Here is a 21,065-nt window from a genome sequence, read left to right as displayed (position 1 = left end):
GTAGCAATCAACCGCTGATACAGCCGTGATTGTAGCAAGCAACCGCTGATACATCCGTCATTGTAGCAAGCAACTGCTGTTACATCCGTCATTGTAGCAAGCGACCGCTGATACATCCGTCATTGTACCAAGCAACCGATGATACATCCGTCATTGTAGCAAGCAACCGCTGATACAGCCGTCATTGTACCAAGCAACCGCTGATACATCCATCATTGTACCAAGCAACCGCTGATACATCTGTCATTGTAGCAAGCAACCGCTGATACATCTGTCATTGTAGCAAGCAACCGCTGATACAGCCGTCATTGTAGCAAGCAACCGCTGATACATCCATCATTGTAGCAAGCAACCGCTGATACATCCATCATTGTAGCAAGCAACCGCTGATACATCCGTCATTGTACCAAGCAACCACTGATACAACCGTCATTGTACCAAGCAACCGCTGATACATCTGTCATTGTAGCAAGCAACCGCTGATACAGCCGTCATTGTACCAAGCAACCGCTGATACATCCGTCATTGTACCAAGCAACCGCTGATACATCCGTCATTGTACCAAGCAACCACTGATACAACCGTCATTGTACCAAGCAACCGCTGATACATCTGTCATTGTAGCAAGCGACCGCTGATACACCAGTCACTGTAGCAAGCAACCGATGATACATCCATCAATGTAGTGAGTGGCCGCTGATACATCCGTCATTGTAGCAAGCGACCGCTGATACACCAGTCACTGTAGCAAGCAACCGCTGATACATCCATCAATGTAGTGAGTGGCCGCTGATACATCCGTCATTGTAGCAAGCGACCGCTGATACACCAGTCACTGTAGCAAGCAACCGCTGATACATCCGTCACTGTAGCAAGCCATCGCTGATACATCCATCAATGTAGTGAGTGGCTGCTGATACATCCGTCATTGTACCAAGCCATCGCTGATACATCCGTCATTGTACCAAGCGACCGCTGATACATCCATCAATGTAGTGAGTGGCTGCTGATACATCCGTCATTGTAGTGAGTGGCCGCTGATACAGCTGTCATTCTACCAAGCGACCGCTGATACATCCATCAATGTAGTGAGTGGCTGCTGATACATCCGTCATTGTACCAAGCAACCGCTGATACATCCATCAATGTAGTGAGTGGCTGCTGATACATCCGTCATTGTACCAAGCGACCGCTGATACATCCGTCATTGTACCAAGCGACCGCTGATACATCCATCAATGTAGTGAGTGGCTGCTGATACATCCGTCATTGTACCAAGCAACCGCTGATACATCCATCAATGTAGTGAGTGGCTGCTGATACATCCGTCATTGTAGTGAGTGGCCGCTGATACAGCCGTCATTGTACCAAGCGACCGCTGATACTTCCGTCATTGTAGTGAGTGGCCGCTGATACATCCGTCATTGTACCAAGCGACCGCTGATACATCCGTCATTGTAGTGAGTGGCCGCTGATACATCTGTCATTGTACCAAGCGACCGCTGATACATCCATCAATGTAGTGAGTGGCTGCTGATACATCCGTCATTGTAGTGAGTGGCCGCTGATACAGCCGTCATTGTACCAAGCGACCGCTGATACATCCGTCATTGTAGTGAGTGGCCGCTGATACATCCGTCATTGTACCAAGCGACCGCTGATACATCTGTCATTGTAGCAAGCAACCGCTGATACAGCCGTGATTGTAGCAAGCAACCGCTGATACATCCGTCATTGTAGTGAGTGGCCGCTGATACATCCGTCATTGTACCAAGCGACCGCTGATACATCTGTCATTGTAGCAAGCAACCGCTGATACAGCCGTGATTGTAGCAAGCAACCGCTGATACATCCGTCATTGTAGCAAGCAACTGCTGTTACATCCGTCATTGTAGCAAGCGACCGCTGATACATCCGTCATTGTAGCAAGCAACCGCTGATACATCTGTCATTGTAGCAAGCAACTGCTGTTACATCCGTCATTGTAGCAAGCGACCGCTGATACAGCCGTGATTGTAGCAAGCAACCGCTGATACATCCGTCATTGTAGCAAGCAACTGCTGTTACATCCGTCATTGTAGCAAGCGACCGCTAATACAGCCGTGATTGTAGCAAGCAACCGCTGATACATCCGTCATTGTATCAAGCAACTGCTGTTACATCCGTCATTGTAGCAAGCGACCGCTGATACATCCGTCATTGTACCAAGCAACCACTGATACAACCGTCATTGTACCAAGCAACCGCTGATACATCCGTCATTGTAGCAAGCGACCGCTGATAAACCCATCAATGTAGTGAGTGGCCGCTGATACATCCGTCATTGTAGCAAGCGACCGCTGATACACCAGTCACTGTAGCAAGCAACCGCTGATACATCCATCAATGTAGTGAGTGGCTGCTGATACATCCGTCATTGTACCAAGCCATCGCTGATACATCCGTCATTTTACCAAGCGACCGCTGATACATCCATCAATGTAGTGAGTGGCTGCTGATACATCCGTCATTGTAGTGAGTGGCCGCTGATACAGCCGTCATTGTGCCAAGCCATCGCTGATACATCCGTCATTGTACCAAGCGACCGCTGATACATCCATCAATGTAGTGAGTGGCTGCTGATACATCCGTCATTGTAGTGAGTGGCCGCTGATACAGCCGTCATTGTACCAAGCGACCGCTGATACATCCATCAATGTAGTGAGTGGCTGCTGATACATCCGTCATTGTACCAAGCGACCGCTGATACATCCATCAATGTAGTGAGTGGCTGCTGATACATCCGTCATTGTACCAAGCGACCGCTGATACATCCATCAATGTAGTGAGTGGCTGCTGATACATCTGTCATTGTACCAAGCGACCGCTGATACATCCATCAATGTAGTGAGTGGCTGCTGATACATCCGTCATTGTACCAAGCGACCGCTGATACACCCATCAATGTAGTGAGTGGCCGCCGATACATCCGTCATTGTAGCAAGCAACCGCTGATACAGCCGTCATTGTACCAAGCGACCGCTGATACATCTGTCATTGTAGCAAGCAACCGCTGATACAGCCGTGATTGTAGCAAGCAACTGCTGCTACATCCGTCATTGTAGCAAGCGACTGCTGATACATCTGTCATTGTAGCAAGCAACCGCTGATACATCCGTCATTGTAGCAAGCAACTGCTGCTACATCCGTCATTGTAGCAAGCGACCGCTGATACATCCGTCATTGTACCAAGCTACCGCTGATACATCCGTCATTGTAGCAAGCAACCGCTGATACATCTATCATTGTACCAAGCAACCGCTGATACATCTGTAATTGTAGCAAGCAACCGCTGATACATCCATCATTGTAGCAAGCGACCGCTGATACATCTGTCATTGTAGCAAGCAACCGCTGATACATCCGTCATTGTAGCAAGCAACTGCTGCTACATCCGTCATTGTAGCAAGCGACCGCTGATACATCCGTCATTGTACCAAGCTACCGCTGATACATCCGTCATTGTAGCAAGCAACCGCTGATACATCTGTCATTGTAGCAAGCAACCGCTGATACATCTGTAATTGTAGCAAGCAACCGCTGATACATCCATCATTGTAGCAAGCAACCGCTGATACATCTGTCATTGTAGCAAACAACCGCTGATACATCCGTCATTGTAGCAAGCAACCACTGATACAACCGTCATTGTAGCAAGCAACCGCTGATACAACCGTCATTGTACCAAGCAACCACTGATACAACCGTCATTGTAGCAAGCAACCGCTGATACATCCGTCATTGTACCAAGCAACCACTGATACAACCGTCATTGTAGCAAGCAACTGCTGATACAGCCGTCATTGTAGCAAGCGACCGCTGATACATCCGTCATTGTAGCAAGTCATCGCTGAAACATCCATCAATGCAGTGAGTGGCCGCTGATACATCCGTCATTGTAGCAAGTCATCGCTGAAACATCCATCAATGCAGTGAGTGGCTGCTGATACATCCGTCATTGTACCAAGCCATCGCTGATACATCCGTCATTGTACCAAGCGACCGCTGATACATCCATCAATGTAGTGAGTGGCTGCTGATACATACGTCATTGTAGTGAGTGGCCGCTGATACATCCATCAATGTAGTGAGTGGCTGCTGATACATACGTCATTGTAGTGAGTGGCTGCTGATACATCCGTTATTGTAGCAAGCGACCGCTGATACAGCCGTCATTGTACCAAGCAACCGCTGATACATCTGTCATTGTACCAAGCGACCGCTGATACATCCGTCATTGTAGCAAGCGACCGCTGATACATCCGTCATTGTACCAAGCAACCGCTGATACATCCGTCATTGTACCAAGCGACCGCTGATACATCTGTCATTGTACCAAGCGACCGCTGATACATCCGTCATTGTACCAAGCGACCGCTGATACATCTGTCATTGTACCAAGCGACCGCTGAAACATCCGTCATTGTACCAAGCAACCGCTGATACATCCGTCATTGTACCAAGCGACCGCTGATACATCTGTCATTGTACCAAGCGACCGCTGAAACATCCGTCATTGTACCAAGCGACCGCTGATACATCCGTCATTGTACCAAGCAACCGCTGATACATCCGTCATTGTAGCAAGCAACCGCTGATACATCCATCATTGTACCAAGCAACCGCTGATACATCTGTCATTGTAGCAAGCAACCGCTGATACATCTGTCATTGTAGCAAGCAACCGCTGATACAGCCGTCATTGTACCAAGCAACCGCTGATACATCCATCATTGTAGCAAGCAACCGCTGATACATCCGTCATTGTACCAAGCAACCGCTGATACATCCGTCATTGTACCAAGCAACCGCTGATACATCCGTCATTGTACCAAGCAACTGCTGATACAGCCGTCATTGTAGCAAGCGACCGCTGATAAACCCATCAATGTAGTGAGTGGCCGCTGATACATCCGTCATTGTAGCAAGCGACCGCTGATACACCAGTCACTGTAGCAAGCAACCGCTGATACATCCATCAATGTAGTGAGTGGCCGCTGATACATCCGTCATTGTAGCAAGCGACCGCTGATACACCAGTCACTGTAGCAAGCAACCGCTGATACATCCATCAATGTAGTGAGTGGCCGCTGATACATCCGTCATTGTAGCAAGCGACCGCTGATACACCAGTCACTGTAGCAAGCAACCGCTGATACATCCATCAATGTAGTGAGTGGCTGCTGATACATCCGTCATTGTACCAAGCCATCGCTGATACATCCGTCATTGTAGTGAATGGCCGCTGATACAGCCGTCATTGTAGTGAGTGGCCGCTGATACATCCGTCAATGTAGTGAGTGGCTGCTGATACATCCGTCACTGTACCAAGCGACTGCTGATACATCCATCAATGTAGTGAGTGGCTGCTGATACATCCGTCATTGTATTGAGTGGCTGCAGATACAGCCGTCATTGTACCAAGCGACCGCTGATACATCCGTCATTGTACCAAGCGACCGCTGATACATCCGTCATTGTACCAAGCGACCGCTGATACATCCGTCATTGTACCAAGCGACCGCTGATACATCCATCATTGTACCAAGCGACCGCTGATACATCCGTCATTGTACCAAGCGACCGCTGATACATCCGTCATTGTAGCAAGCGACCGCTGATACAGCAGTCATTGTACCAAGCAACCATTGATACATCTGTCATTGTACCAAGCAACCGCTGATACATCCGTCATTGTAGCAAGCAACCGCTGATACATCTGTCATTGTACCAAGCGACCGCTGATACATCCGTCATTGTACCAAGCGACCGCTGATACAACCGTCATTGTACCAAGTGACCGCTGATACATCCGTCATTGTACCAAGCGACCGCTGATACATCCATCAATGTAGTGAGTGGCTGCTGATACATCCGTCATTGTAGCAAGCGACCGCTGATACATCCGTCATTGTACCAAGCGACCGCTGATACATCTGTCATTGTAGTGAGTGGCCGCTGATACATCCGTCATTGTACCAAGCGACCGCTGATACATCCGTCATTGTACCAAGCGACCGCTGATACATCCGTCATTGTACCAAGCGACCGCTGATACATCCATCATTGTACCAAGCGACCGCTGATACATCCGTCATTGTACCAAGCGACCTCTGATACATCCGTCATTGTACCAAGCGACCGCTGATACATCCGTCATTGTAGTGAGTGGCCGCTGATACATCTGTCATTGTAGCAAGCGACCGCTGATACAGCCGTCATTGTACCAATCGACCGCTGATACATCCGTCATTGTAGAAAGCGACCGCTGATACATCCGTCATTGTACCAAGCGACCGCTGATACATCCGTCATTGTAGCAAGCAACCGCTGATACATCTGTCATTGTAGCAAGCAACCGCTGATACATCCGTCATTGTAGCAAGCAACCGCTGATACATCCGTCATTGTAGCAAGCAACCGCTGATACATCCGTCATTGTAGCAAGCGACCGCTGATACATCCGTCATTGTACCAAGCGACCGCTGATACATCCGTCATTGTAGCAAGCGACCGCTGATACATCCGTCATTGTAGCAAGCAACCGCTGATACATCCGTCATTGTACCAAGCGACCGCTGATACATCCGTCATTGTACCAAGCGACCGCTGATACATCCGTCATTGTACCAAGCGACCGCTGATACATCCGTCATTGTACCAAGCGACCGCTGATACATCCGTCATTGTACCAAGCGACCGCTGATACAACCGTCATTGTACCAAGTGACCGCTGATACATCCGTCATTGTACCAAGCGACCGCTGATACATCCGTCATTGTAGTAAGTGGCCGCTGATACATCTGTCATTGTAGCAAGCAACCGCTGATACATCTGTCACTGTAGCAAGCAACCGCTGATACAGCCGTCATTGTAGCAAGCAACCGCTGATACATCCGTCATTGTACCAAGCAACCGCTGATACAACCGTCATTGTACCAAGCGACCGCTGATACATCCGTCATTGTACCAAGCGACCGCTGATACAACAGTCATTGTACCAAGTGACCGCTGATACATCCGTCATTGTACCAAGCGACCGCTGATACATCCGTCATTGTAGTAAGTGGCCGCTGATACATCTGTCATTGTAGCAAGCAACCGCTGATACATCTGTCACTGTAGCAAGCAACCGCTGATACAGCCGTCATTGTAGCAAGCAACCGCTGATACATCCGTCATTGTAGCAAGCAACCGCTGATACATCCGTCATTGTACCAAGCAACCGCTGATACATCCGTCATTGTACCAAGCAACCGCTGATACATCCGTCATTGTAGCAAGCAACCGCTGATACAGCCGTCATTGTACCAAGCAACCGCTGATACATCCGTCATTGTACCAAGCAACCGCTGATACATCCGTCATTGTACCAAGCGACCGCTGATACATCCGTCATTGTACCAAGCGACCGCTGATACAACCGTCATTGTACCAAGTGACCGCTGATACATCCGTCATTGTAGTAAGTGGCCGCTGATACATCTGTCATTGTAGCAAGCAACCGCTGATACATCTGTCACTGTAGCAAGCAACCGCTGATACATCCGTCATTGTAGCAAGCAACCGCTGATACATCTGTCATTGTACCAAGCAACCGCTGATACAGCCGTCATTGTAGCAAGCAACCGCTGATACATCCGTCATTGTACCAAGCAACCGCTGATACAACCGTCATTGTACCAAGCGACCGCTGATACATCCGTCATTGTACCAAGCGACCGCTGATACATCCGTCATTGTACCAAGCGACCGCTGATACATCCGTCATTGTACCAAGCGACCGCTGATACAACCGTCATTGTACCAAGTGACCGCTGATACATCCGTCATTGTACCAAGCGACCGCTGATACATCCGTCATTGTAGTAAGTGGCCGCTGATACATCTGTCATTGTAGCAAGCAACCGCTGATACATCTGTCACTGTAGCAAGCAACCGCTGATACAGCCGTCATTGTAGCAAGCAACCGCTGATACATCCGTCATTGTAGCAAGCAACCGCTGATACATCCGTCATTGTACCAAGCAACCGCTGATACATCCGTCATTGTACCAAGCAACCGCTGATACATCCGTCATTGTAGCAAGCAACCGCTGATACAACCGTCATTGTACCAAGCGACCGCTGATACATCCGTCATTGTACCAAGCGACCGCTGATACATCCGTCATTGTACCAAGCGACCGCTGATACATCCGTCATTGTACCAAGCGACCGCTGATACAACCGTCATTGTACCAAGTGACCGCTGATACATCCGTCATTGTAGCAAGCAACCGCTGATACATCTGTCACTGTAGCAAGCAACCGCTGATACATCTGTCACTGTAGCAAGCAACCGCTGATACAGCCGTGATTGTACCAAGCAACCGCTGATACAACCGTCATTGTACCAAGCGACCGCTGATACAACCGTCATTGTACCAAGCGACCGCTGATACATCCGTCATTGTAGTAAGTGGCCGCTGATACATCTGTCATTGTAGCAAGCAACCGCTGATACATCTGTCACTGTAGCAAGCAACCGCTGATACAGCCGTCATTGTAGCAAGCAACCGCTGATACATCCGTCATTGTACCAAGCGACCGCTGATACAACCGTCATTGTACCAAGCGACCGCTGATACATCCGTCATTGTAGTAAGTGGCCGCTGATACATCTGTCATTGTAGCAAGCAACCGCTGATACATCTGTCACTGTAGCAAGCAACCGCTGATACAGCCGTCATTGTACCAAGCAACCGCTGATACATCCGTCATTGTACCAAGCAACCGCTGATACATCTGTCATTGTAGCAAGCAACCGCTGATACATCCGTCATTGTACCAAGCAACCGCTGATACATCCGTCATTGTAGCAAGCAACCGCTGATACATCCGTCATTGTACCAAGCAACCGCTGATACATCCGTCATTGTACCAAGCAACCGCTGATACATCTGTCATTGTAGCAAGCAACCGCTGATACAGCCGTCATTGTACCAAGCAACCGCTGATACATCTGTCATTGTAGCAAGCAACCGCTGATACATCCGTCATTGTACCAAGCAACCGCTGATACATCTGTCATTGTAGCAAGCAACCGCTGATACATCCGTCATTGTAGCAAGCAACCGCTGATACATCCGTCATTGTACCAAGCAACCGCTGATACATCCGTCATTGTACCAAGCAACCGCTGATACATCCGTCATTGTACCAAGCAACCGCTGATACATCCGTCATTGTACCAAGCGACCGCTGATACATCCGTCATTGTACCAAGCGACCGCTGATACAACCGTCATTGTACCAAGCGACCGCTGATACATCCGTCATTGTACCAAGCGACCGCTGATACATCCGTCATTGTAGTAAGTGGCCGCTGATACATCTGTCATTGTAGCAAGCAACCGCTGATACATCTGTCACTGTAGCAAGCAACTGCTGATACATCCGTCATTGTACCAAGCGACCGCTGATACATCCGTCATTGTACCAAGCGACCGCTGATACATCCGTCATTGTACCAAGCGACCGCTGATACAACCGTCATTGTACCAAGCAACCGCTGATACAACCGTCATTGTACCAAGCGACCGCTGATACAACCGTCATTGTACCAAGCGACCGCTGATACATCCGTCATTGTAGTAAGTGGCCGCTGATACATCTGTCATTGTAGCAAGCAACCGCTGATACATCTGTCACTGTAGCAAGCAACTGCTGATACATCCGTCATTGTACCAAGCGACCGCTGATACATCCGTCATTGTACCAAGCGACCGCTGATACATCCGTCATTGTACCAAGCGACCGCTGATACAACCGTCATTGTACCAAGCGACCGCTGATACATCCGTCATTGTAGTAAGTGGCCGCTGATACAGCCGTCATTGTAGCAAGCAACCGCTGATACATCCGTCATTGTACCAAGCAACCGCTATTACAACCATTATTGTACCAAGCGACCGCTGATACATCCGTCATTGTACCAAGCGACCGCTGATACATCCGTCATTGTACCAAGCGACCGCTGATACATCCGTCATTGTACCAAGCGACCGCTGATACAACCGTCATTGTACCAAGTGACCGCTGATACATCCGTCATTGTAGTAAGTGGCCGCTGATACATCTGTCATTGTAGTAAGTGGCCGCTGATACATCTGTCATTGTAGCAAGCAACCGCTGATACATCTGTCACTGTAGCAAGCAACCGCTGATACAGCCGTGATTGTACCAAGCAACCGCTGATACAACCGTCATTGTACCAAGCGACCGCTGATACATCCGTCATTGTAGTAAGTGGCCGCTGATACATCTGTCATTGTAGCAAGCAACCGCTGATACATCTGTCACTGTAGCAAGCAACCGCTGATACAGCCGTCATTGTAGCAAGCAACCGCTGATACATCCGTCATTGTACCAAGCAACCGCTGATACAACCGTCATTGTACCAAGCGACCGCTGATACATCCGTCATTGTACCAAGCGACCGCTGATACATCCGTCATTGTACCAAGCGACCGCTGATACATCCGTCATTGTACCAAGCGACCGCTGATACAACCGTCATTGTACCAAGCGACCGCTGATACATCCGTCATTGTAGTAAGTGGCCGCTGATACAGCCGTCATTGTAGCAAGCAACCGCTGATACATCCGTCATTGTAGCAAGCAACCGCTGATACATCCGTCATTGTACCAAGCAACCGCTGATACATCCGTCATTGTACCAAGCAACCGCTGATACATCTGTCATTGTAGCAAGCAACCGCTGATACATCCGTCATTGTACCAAGCAACCGCTGATACATCTGTCATTGTAGCAAGCAACCGCTGATACATCCGTCATTGTAGCAAGCAACCGCTGATACATCTGTCATTGTACCAAGCGACCGCTGAAACATCAGTCATTGTACCAAGCGACCGCTGATACATCCGTCATTGTAGCAAGCAACCGCTGATACATCCGTCATTGTACCAAGCAACCGCTGATACATCCGTCATTGTACCAAGCAACCGCTGATACATCCGTCATTGTACCAAGCAACCGCTGATACATCCGTCATTGTACCAAGCAACCGCTGATACATCCGTCATTGTACCAAGCAACCGCTGATACATCCGTCATTGTACCAAGCAACCGCTGATACATCCGTCATTGTACCAAGCGACCGCTGATACATCCGTCATTGTACCAAGCGACCGCTGATACATCCGTCATTGTACCAAGCGACCGCTGATACATCCGTCATTGTACCAAGCGACCGCTGATACAACCGTCATTGTACCAAGTGACCGCTGATACATCCGTCATTGTACCAAGCGACCGCTGATACATCCGTCATTGTAGTAAGTGGCCGCTGATACATCTGTCATTGTAGCAAGCAACCGCTGATACATCTGTCACTGTAGCAAGCAACCGCTGATACAGCCGTCATTGTAGCAAGCAACCGCTGATACATCCGTCATTGTACCAAGCAACCGCTGATACAACCGTCATTGTACCAAGCGACCGCTGATACATCCGTCATTGTACCAAGCGACCGCTGATACATCCGTCATTGTACCAAGCGACCGCTGATACAACCGTCATTGTACCAAGCGACCGCTGATACATCCGTCATTGTAGTAAGTGGCCGCTGATACATCTGTCATTGTAGCAAGCAACCGCTGATACATCTGTCACTGTAGCAAGCAACCGCTGATACAGCCGTCATTGTAGCAAGCAACCGCTGATACATCCGTCATTGTAGCAAGCAACCGCTGATACATCCGTCATTGTACCAAGCAACCGCTGATACATCCGTCATTGTACCAAGCAACCGCTGATACATCTGTCATTGTAGCAAGCAACCGCTGATACAGCCGTCATTGTACCAAGCAACCGCTGATACAACCGTCATTGTACCAAGCAACCGCTGATACAACCGTCATTGTACCAAGCGACCGCTGATACAACCGTCATTGTACCAAGCGACCGCTGATACATCCGTCATTGTAGTAAGTGGCCGCTGATACATCTGTCATTGTAGCAAGCAACCGCTGATACATCTGTCACTGTAGCAAGCAACCGCTGATACAGCCGTCATTGTAGCAAGCAACCGCTGATACATCCGTCATTGTACCAAGCAACCGCTGATACAACCATTATTGTACCAAGCGACCGCTGATACATCCGTCATTGTACCAAGCGACCGCTGATACATCCGTCATTGTACCAAGCGACCGCTGATACATCCGTCATTGTACCAAGCGACCGCTGATACAACCGTCATTGTACCAAGTGACCGCTGATACATCCGTCATTGTAGTAAGTGGCCGCTGATACATCTGTCATTGTAGTAAGTGGCCGCTGATACATCTGTCATTGTAGCAAGCAACCGCTGATACATCTGTCACTGTAGCAAGCAACCGCTGATACAGCCGTGATTGTACCAAGCAACCGCTGATACAACCGTCATTGTACCAAGCGACCGCTGATACAACCGTCATTGTACCAAGCGACCGCTGATACATCCGTCATTGTAGTAAGTGGCCGCTGATACATCTGTCATTGTAGCAAGCAACCGCTGATACATCTGTCACTGTAGCAAGCAACCGCTGATACATCCGTCATTGTAGCAAGCGACCGCTGATACATCCGTCATTGTACCAAGCGACCGCTGATACATCCATCATTGTACCAAGCGACCGCTGATACATCCGTCATTGTACCAAGCGACCGCTGATACATCCATCATTGTACCAAGCGACCGCTGATACATCCGTCATTGTACCAAGCGACCGCTGATACATCCGTCATTGTACCAAGCGACCGCTGATACATCCGTCATTGTACCAAGCGACCGCTGATACATCCATCATTGTACCAAGCGACCGCTGATACATCCGTCATTGTACCAAGCGACCGCTGATACATCCGTCATTGTAGCAAGCGACCGCTGATACAGCAGTCATTGTACCAAGCAACCATTGATACATCTGTCATTGTACCAAGCAACCGCTGATACATCCGTCATTGTAGCAAGCAACCGCTGATACATCTGTCATTGTACCAAGCGACCGCTGATACATCCGTCATTGTACCAAGCGACCGCTGATACAACCGTCATTGTACCAAGTGACCGCTGATACATCCGTCATTGTACCAAGCGACCGCTGATACATCCATCAATGTAGTGAGTGGCTGCTGATACATCCGTCATTGTAGCAAGCGACCGCTGATACATCCGTCATTGTACCAAGCGACCGCTGATACATCTGTCATTGTAGTGAGTGGCCGCTGATACATCCGTCATTGTACCAAGCGACCGCTGATACATCCGTCATTGTACCAAGCGACCGCTGATACATCCGTCATTGTACCAAGCGACCGCTGATACATCCATCATTGTACCAAGCGACCGCTGATACATCCGTCATTGTACCAAGCGACCTCTGATACATCCGTCATTGTACCAAGCGACCGCTGATACATCCGTCATTGTAGTGAGTGGCCGCTGATACATCTGTCATTGTAGCAAGCGACCGCTGATACAGCCGTCATTGTACCAATCGACCGCTGATACATCCGTCATTGTAGAAAGCGACCGCTGATACATCCGTCATTGTACCAAGCGACCGCTGATACATCCGTCATTGTAGCAAGCAACCGCTGATACATCTGTCATTGTAGCAAGCAACCGCTGATACATCCGTCATTGTAGCAAGCAACCGCTGATACATCCGTCATTGTAGCAAGCAACCGCTGATACATCCGTCATTGTAGCAAGCGACCGCTGATACATCCGTCATTGTACCAAGCGACCGCTGATACATCCGTCATTGTAGCAAGCGACCGCTGATACATCCGTCATTGTAGCAAGCGACCGCTGATACATCCGTCATTGTACCAAGCGACCGCTGATACATCCGTCATTGTACCAAGCGACCGCTGATACATCCGTCATTGTACCAAGCGACCGCTGATACATCCGTCATTGTACCAAGCGACCGCTGATACATCCGTCATTGTACCAAGCGACCGCTGATACAACCGTCATTGTACCAAGTGACCGCTGATACATCCGTCATTGTACCAAGCGACCGCTGATACATCCGTCATTGTAGTAAGTGGCCGCTGATACATCTGTCATTGTAGCAAGCAACCGCTGATACATCTGTCACTGTAGCAAGCAACCGCTGATACAGCCGTCATTGTAGCAAGCAACCGCTGATACATCCGTCATTGTACCAAGCAACCGCTGATACAACCGTCATTGTACCAAGCGACCGCTGATACATCCGTCATTGTACCAAGCGACCGCTGATACATCCGTCATTGTACCAAGCGACCGCTGATACATCCGTCATTGTACCAAGCGACCGCTGATACAACAGTCATTGTACCAAGTGACCGCTGATACATCCGTCATTGTACCAAGCGACCGCTGATACATCCGTCATTGTAGTAAGTGGCCGCTGATACATCTGTCATTGTAGCAAGCAACCGCTGATACATCTGTCACTGTAGCAAGCAACCGCTGATACAGCCGTCATTGTAGCAAGCAACCGCTGATACATCCGTCATTGTAGCAAGCAACCGCTGATACATCCGTCATTGTACCAAGCAACCGCTGATACATCCGTCATTGTACCAAGCAACCGCTGATACATCCGTCATTGTAGCAAGCAACCGCTGATACAGCCGTCATTGTAGCAAGCAACCGCTGATACAGCCGTCATTGTACCAAGCAACCGCTGATACATCCGTCATTGTACCAAGCGACCGCTGATACATCCGTCATTGTACCAAGCGACCGCTGATACAACCGTCATTGTACCAAGTGACCGCTGATACATCCGTCATTGTAGTAAGTGGCCGCTGATACATCTGTCATTGTAGCAAGCAACCGCTGATACATCTGTCACTGTAGCAAGCAACCGCTGATACATCCGTCATTGTAGCAAGCAACCGCTGATACATCTGTCATTGTACCAAGCAACCGCTGATACAGCCGTCATTGTAGCAAGCAACCGCTGATACATCCGTCATTGTACCAAGCAACCGCTGATACAACCGTCATTGTACCAAGCGACCGCTGATACATCCGTCATTGTACCAAGCGACCGCTGATACATCCGTCATTGTACCAAGCGACCGCTGATACATCCGTCATTGTACCAAGCGACCGCTGATACAACCGTCATTGTACCAAGTGACCGCTGATACATCCGTCATTGTACGAAGCGACCGCTGATACATCCGTCATTGTAGTAAGTGGCCGCTGATACATCTGTCATTGTAGCAAGCAACCGCTGATACATCTGTCACTGTAGCAAGCAACCGCTGATACAGCCGTCATTGTAGCAAGCAACCGCTGATACAGCCGTCATTGTAGCAAGCAACCGCTGATACATCCGTCATTGTACCAAGCAACCGCTGATACATCCGTCATTGTACCAAGCAACCGCTGATACATCCGTCATTGTACCAAGCAACCGCTGATACATCCGTCATTGTAGCAAGCAACCGCTGATACAACCGTCATTGTACCAAGCGACCGCTGATACATCCGTCATTGTACCAAGCGACCGCTGATACATCCGTCATTGTACCAAGCGACCGCTGATACATCCGTCATTGTACCAAGCGACCGCTGATACAACCGTCATTGTACCAAGTGACCGCTGATACATCCGTCATTGTAGCAAGCAACCGCTGATACATCTGTCACTGTAGCAAGCAACCGCTGATACATCTGTCACTGTAGCAAGCAACCGCTGATACAGCCGTGATTGTACCAAGCAACCGCTGATACAACCGTCATTGTACCAAGCGACCGCTGATACAACCGTCATTGTACCAAGCGACCGCTGATACATCCGTCATTGTAGTAAGTGGCCGCTGATACATCTGTCATTGTAGCAAGCAACCGCTGATACATCTGTCACTGTAGCAAGCAACCGCTGATACAGCCGTCATTGTAGCAAGCAACCGCTGATACATCCGTCATTGTACCAAGCAACCGCTGATACAACCGTCATTGTACCAAGCGACCGCTGATACATCCGTCATTGTACCAAGCGACCGCTGATACATCCGTCATTGTACCAAGCGACCGCTGATACATCCGTCATTGTACCAAGCGACCGCTGATACAACCGTCATTGTACCAAGTGACCGCTTATACATGCGTCATTGTACCAAGCGACCGCTGATACATCCGTCATTGTAGTAAGTGGCCGCTGATACATCTGTCATTGTAGCAAGCAACCGCTGATACATCTGTCACTGTAGCAAGCAACTGCTGATACATCCGTCATTGTACCAAGCGACCGCTGATACATCCGTCATTGTACCAAGCGACCGCTGATACATCCGTCATTGTACCAAGCGACCGCTGATACAACCGTCATTGTACCAAGCGACCGCTGATACATCCGTCATTGTAGTAAGTGGCCGCTGATACAGCCGTCATTGTAGCAAGCAACCGCTGATACATCCGTCATTGTACCAAGCAACCGCTATTACAACCATTATTGTACCAAGTGACCGCTGATACATCCGTCATTGTACCAAGCGACCGCTGATACATCCGTCATTGTACCAAGCGACCGCTGATACATCCGTCATTGTACCAAGCGACCGCTGATACAACCGTCATTGTACCAAGTGACCGCTGATACATCCGTCATTGTAGTAAGTGGCCGCTGATACATCTGTCATTGTAGTAAGTGGCCGCTGATACATCTGTCATTGTAGCAAGCAACCGCTGATACATCTGTCACTGTAGCAAGCAACCGCTGATACAGCCGTGATTGTACCAAGCAACCGCTGATACAACCGTCATTGTACCAAGCGACCGCTGATACATCCGTCATTGTAGTAAGTGGCCGCTGATACATCTGTCATTGTAGCAAGCAACCGCTGATACATCTGTCACTGTAGCAAGCAACCGCTGATACAGCCGTCATTGTAGCAAGCAACCGCTGATACATCCGTCATTGTACCAAGCAACCGCTGATACAACCGTCATTGTACCAAGCGACCGCTGATACATCCGTCATTGTACCAAGCGACCGCTGATACATCCGTCATTGTACCAAGCGACCGCTGATACATCCGTCATTGTACCAAGCGACCGCTGATACAACCGTCATTGTACCAAGCGACCGCTGATACATCCGTCATTGTAGTAAGTGGCCGCTGATACAGCCGTCATTGTAGCAAGCAACCGCTGATACATCCGTCATTGTAGCAAGCAACCGCTGATACATCCGTCATTGTACCAAGCAACCGCTGATACATCCGTCATTGTACCAAGCAACCGCTGATACATCTGTCATTGTAGCAAGCAACCGCTGATACATCCGTCATTGTACCAAGCAACCGCTGATACATCTGTCATTGTAGCAAGCAACCGCTGATACATCCATCAATGTAGTGAGTGGCCGCTGATACATCCGTCATTGTAGCAAGCGACCGCTGATACACCAGTCACTGTAGCAAGCAACCGCTGATACATCCATCAATGTAGTGAGTGGCCGCTGATACATCCATCATTGTAGCAAGCGACCGCTGATACACCAGTCACTGTAGCAAGCCATCGCTGATACATCCATCAATGTAGTGAGTGGCTGCTGATACATCCGTCATTGTACCAAGCCATCGCTGATACATCCGTCATTGTACCAAGCGACCGCTGATACATCCATCAATGTAGTGAGTGGCTGCTGATACATCTGTCATTGTACCAAGCCATCGCTGATACATCCGTCATTGTACCAAGCGACCGCTGATACATCCATCAATGTAGTGAGTGGCTGCTGATACATCCGTCATTGTACCAAGCCATCGCTGATACATCCGTCATTGTACCAAGCGACCGCTGATACATCCATCAATGTAGTGAGTGGCCGCTGATACAGCCGTCATTGTACCAAGCCATCGCTGATACATCCGTCATTGTACCAAGCGACCGCTGATACATCCATCAATGTAGTGAGTGGCTGCTGATACATCCGTCATTGTAGTGAGTGGCCGCTGATACAGCCGTCATTGTACCAAGCGACCGCTGATACATCCATCAATGTAGTGAGTGGCTGCTGATACATCCGTCATTGTACCAAGCCATCGCTGATACATCTGTCATTGTACCAAGCGACCGCTGATACATCCGTCATTGTAGTGAGTGGCCGCTGATACAGCCGTCTTTGTACCAAGCGACCGCTGATACATCCGTCATTGTAGTGAGTGGCCGCTGATACATCCGTCATTGTAGCAAGCAACCGCTGATACAGCCGTCATTGTACCAAGCGACCGCTGATACATCTGTCATTGTAGCAAGCAACCGCTGATACAGCCGTGATTGTAGCAAGCAACCGCTGATACATCCGTCATTGTAGCAAGCAACTGCTGTTACATCCGTCATTGTACCAAGCGACCGCTGATACATCCGTCATTGTACCAAGCAACCGCTGATACATCCGTCATTGTAGCAAGCAACCGCTGATACATCCATCATTGTAGCAAGCAACCGCTGATACATCTGTCATTGTAGCAAGCAACTGCTGATACATCTGTCATTGTAGCAAGCAACCGCTGATACATCTGTCATTGTAGCAAACAACCGCTGATACATCTGTCATTGTAGCAAGCAACCGCTGATACATCCGTCATTGTAGCAAGCAACTGCTGTTACATCCGTCATTGTAGCAAGCGACCGCTGATACATCCGTTATTGTACCAAGCAACCGCTGATACATCCGTCACTGTAGCAAGCCATCGCTGATACATCCATCAATGTAGTGAGTGGCTGCTGATACATCCGTCATTGTAGTGAGTGGCCGCTGATACATCTGTCATTGTACCAAGCGACCGCGGATACATCCATCAATGTAGTGAGTGGCTGCTGATCCATCCGTCATTGTACCAAGCAACCGATGATACATCCATCAATGTAGTGAGTGGCTGCTGATACATCCGTCATTGTACCAAGCGACCGCTGATACATCCGTCAATGTAGTGAGTGGCTGCTGATACATCTGTCATTGTACCAAGTGACCGCTGATACATCCGTCATTGTAGCAAGCAGCCGCTGATACATCTGTCATTGTAGCAAGCAACCGCTGATACATCCGTCATTGTACCAAGAAACCGCTGATACATCCGTCATTGTACCAAGCAACCACTGATACAACCGTCATTGTACCAAGCAACCGCTGATACATCTGTCATTGTAGCAAGCAACCGCTGATACATCCGTCATTGTACCAAGAAACCGCTGATACATCCGTCATTGTACCAAGCAACCACTGATACAACCGTCATTGTACCAAGCAACCGCTGATACATCTGTCATTGTAGCAAGCAACCGCTGATACAGCCGTCATTGTAGCAAGCGACCGCTGATAAACCCATCAATGTAGTGAGTGGCCGCTGATACATCCGTCATTGTACCAAGCAACCGCTGATACATCCGTCATTGTAGCAAGCAACCGCTGATACATCCGTCATTGTAGCAAGCAACCGCTGATACATCTGTCATTGTAGCAAGCAACCGCTGATACATCCGTCATTGTACCAAGCAACCACTGATACAACCGTCATTGTACCAAGCAACCGCTGATACATCTGTCATTGTACCAAGCGACCGCTGATACATCCATCAATGTAGTGAGTGGCTGCTGATACATCCGTCATTGTACCAAGCAACCGCTGATACATCCGTCATTGTACCAAGCAACCGCTGATACATCCGTCATTGTACCAAGCAACCACTGATACAACCGTCATTGTACCAAGCAACCGCTGATACATCTGTCATTGTACCAAGCGACCGCTGATACATCCATCAATGTAGTGAGTGGCTGCTGATACATCCGTCATTGTACCAAGCGACCGCTGATACATCCGTCATTGTAGTGAGTGGCCGCTGATACACCCATCAATGTAGTGAGTGGCCGCTGATACATCCGTCATTGTAGCAAGCAACCGCTAATACAGCCGTCATTGTACCAAGCGACCGCTGATACATCTGTCATTGTAGCAATCAACCGCTGATACATCCGTCATTGTAGCAAGCAACTGCTGTTACATCCGTCATTGTACCAAGCGACCGCTGATACATCCGTCATTGTAGTGAGTGGCCGCTGATACAGCCGTCATTGTACCAAGCGACCGCTGATACATCCGTCATTGTAGTGAGTGGCCGCTGATACATCCGTCATTGTAGCAAGCAACCGCTGATACAGCCGTCATTGTACCAAGCGACCGCTGATACATCTGTCATTGTAGCAAGCAACCGCTGATACAGCCGTGATTGTAGCAAGCAACCGCTGATACATCCGTCATTGTAGCAAGCAACTGCTGTTACATCCGTCATTGTACCAAGCGACCGCTGATACATCCGTCATTGTACCAAGCAACCGCTGATACATCCGTCATTGTAGCAAGCAACCGCTGATACATCCATCATTGTAGCAAGCAACCGCTGATACATCTGTCATTGTACCAAGCAACCGCTGATACATCTGTCATTGTAGCAAGCAACCGCTGATACATCTGTCATTGTAGCAAACAACCGCTGATACATCCGTCATTGTAGCAAGCAACCGCTGATACATCTGTCATTGTAGCAAGCAACCGCTGATACATCCGTCATTGTAGCAAGCAACTGCTGTTACATCCGTCATTGTAGCAAGCGACCGCTGATACATCCGTTATTGTACCAAGCAACCGCTGATACATCCGTCACTGTAGCAAGCTATCGCTGATACATCCATCAATGTAGTGAGTGGCTGCTGATACATCCGTCATTGTAGTGAGTGGCCGCTGATTCAGCCGTCATTGTACCAAGCGACCGCGGATACATCCATCAATGTAGTGAGTGGCTGCTGATCCATCCGTCATTGTACCAAGCAACCGATGATACATCCATCAATGTAGTGAGTGGCTGCTGATACATCCGTCATTGTACCAAGCGACCGCTGATACATCCATCAATGTAGTGAGTGGCTGCTGATCCATCCGTCATTGTACCAAGCAACCGAT

The 21,065-nt window shown here is 49.0% G+C and overlaps 1 protein-coding gene across 1 annotated transcript in view; it reads left to right on the top strand.

Moving 5' to 3' along the window:
* Window positions 1-21,065, top strand: part of QRICH2 (glutamine rich 2) — a 286,519-nt gene that overhangs the window by 189,945 nt on the left and 75,509 nt on the right. The window lies entirely within an intron of this gene.

The sequence above is a fragment of the Phyllobates terribilis genome, unplaced genomic scaffold, assembly GCF_046119375.1.
Source record: "Phyllobates terribilis strain yellow unplaced genomic scaffold, ASM4611937v1 Scaffold_5__5_contigs__length_657084704, whole genome shotgun sequence".
NCBI lineage: Eukaryota > Metazoa > Chordata > Amphibia > Anura > Dendrobatidae > Phyllobates > Phyllobates terribilis.
The sequence above is the reverse complement of the archived record's forward strand: the minus strand, read 5'-3'. Positions and strand labels throughout refer to the sequence as shown.